We start from the raw sequence: 1,896 nt of genomic DNA, 5'->3' as shown, positions 1-1,896 counted from the left end.
AGATTATTAAGTGCACTTTGTAACCCATACAAATGAGCCAGCCAGTCCCTGCCAGTACCTAAGACTTTAGCTGCCACTGTTTATTCTCTCCACTGTAGAATTGTCCTCAGACCTGTATGGAGATGAAAACTGCACCAGCACCCCCAAACACTTCATTGCTTCCTTGTACGCCTTAGAGGCGAATGCTGGAGCTTGGTCCGAATGGTAGGTGCCACTGGCAAACATCCTGAAAAAGACAAGCAAATCTCTAATGAAATTTCGAGTGTCAGCACTGCAGATAATCATTTATTTTACTTCAGAAATATAGAATCAATTTTCACTGAGTTACAGAAGTTGTGATTAAGAATTACAATGGTGCAGGAGCAAGTAGTTGAACAATATACATTTTCTAGTATAAAAAGTTTACGATGTTACAGTTTCAAACATTCAGTTCATTCAAGAAATCACTGGTGAAAGATTAAACAAATTATCCAATATTCTATACCATGGTAGGCATACCACTCATCAAAGTGACATCTCCATAGATTGAAAGAACTTTAATTTGATTTAGTTCTGTCACACGGTGTTTGAACTTCAACATATGTTCACCATTGACGGCCACTTTGAAACTATCTGCCGCACACAAAAACTGGATCTGGAATGGTTTGCCGCATTCAAATGGAAACTTGGGAGCTTGTCTTTCTTCGGATCCCCAGCGATCTTTTGTCAGGGAGTTACGCACAATAACTTTATGGGATTCATCAAAGCGAACATTGAAGTGGAAAGCAATGTCGTTTTGTCTTTTAAAATGAAAGGTGAACCTGCGAGTGTTCTTATTAACTGCACCATTACAAGTAATTTACAAACGTGGCAATATTCCTGATGGCAGTGGCAAGTAGAATGGTATTTTCAGTGGTGCTGCAGGCCCAGACTGTGACGCAGGCCCACCTGGAACACCTGGCTGAGGGGCACTTGTTCCAGTTGGTGCTGGTGTAGGATCAGAAAATCCCGGGAAAGACTGTCCTGCACCAGGAAAAAGAGGAAATGCCATCCCGCCACCAGGCGTTCCAGGGAATTGACTTCCATCACCAGGTGCCCCTGGGTATGGCTGCCCGGCTCCAGGTGCCCATGGGTATGGCTGCCTGCCTCCAGGTGCCCCTGGGTATGGCTGCCCGGCTCCAGGTGCCCCAGGGTATGGCTGCCCGGCTCCAGGTGCCCCTGGGTATGGCTGCCCAGCTCCAGGTGCCCCTGGGTATGGCTGCACAGCTCCAGGTGCCCCTGGGTATGGCTGCCCAGCTCCTGGGTACTGCCCACAAGGATTTGGAGACCAGTTAGGAGGTTGCTGTGGGTTGGTCCCTTGCACAGTAGGTGCTGCTCCTCCGGGCACTGCATCAGATAAATCAAACTCGGACATCTTCCTGCCGCTGCGGAGTTGCTTTCACCGTATCTGGAGCCGTAGGGAGGCCTGGAGGATGATTTGTGCAGCGCGAGCTCCGCGACTGCGTTGTGGCCAAACCCAGAGGAATCTAGTACAAGAATCACTTGCAACAAAAATATATTTATATGCAGTATCAGAAGTCAAAGGAGCTCAGTGATCAAGATATATACAGCTGAACGGCTGATTTAATATACATAGCTGTGTCTGTGGTGGACGTGAAACCGTAGAAGATTTGATTTGTTGACAAATGTCACAAGAAAGCACATAACTATGAGTTTGTTTATACAAACCACACCGCCAATAACATTGTTGCAGAATAGACACTGTCGCAGACATTACAGCATGTGCAGAAGCCATGGCCTCATGTGCTGCTAGGATCAATGGAAGTCTGTGATCCATGTAGGAAATCAGCCGATCCCCAAATGAATTGAAGCATAAGGATCTTGTTCGGGAGAGCCCTGCGGGTAAGCAGTTCCATC

At 46.9% G+C, this 1,896-nt stretch overlaps 1 pseudogene; it reads right to left on the bottom strand.

Annotated features, from left to right (window-relative positions):
• Nucleotides 1–377: 377 nt before the first annotated feature.
• LOC144761353 (uncharacterized) lies at nucleotides 378–1,450 on the bottom strand (annotated as a pseudogene).
• Between the last annotated feature and the right edge of the window lie 446 nt (nucleotides 1,451–1,896).

Source organism: Lissotriton helveticus, chromosome 6 (assembly GCF_964261635.1).
Source record: "Lissotriton helveticus chromosome 6, aLisHel1.1, whole genome shotgun sequence".
NCBI classification, from domain to species: domain Eukaryota; kingdom Metazoa; phylum Chordata; class Amphibia; order Caudata; family Salamandridae; genus Lissotriton; species Lissotriton helveticus.
The sequence above is the reverse complement of the archived record's forward strand: the minus strand, read 5'-3'. Positions and strand labels throughout refer to the sequence as shown.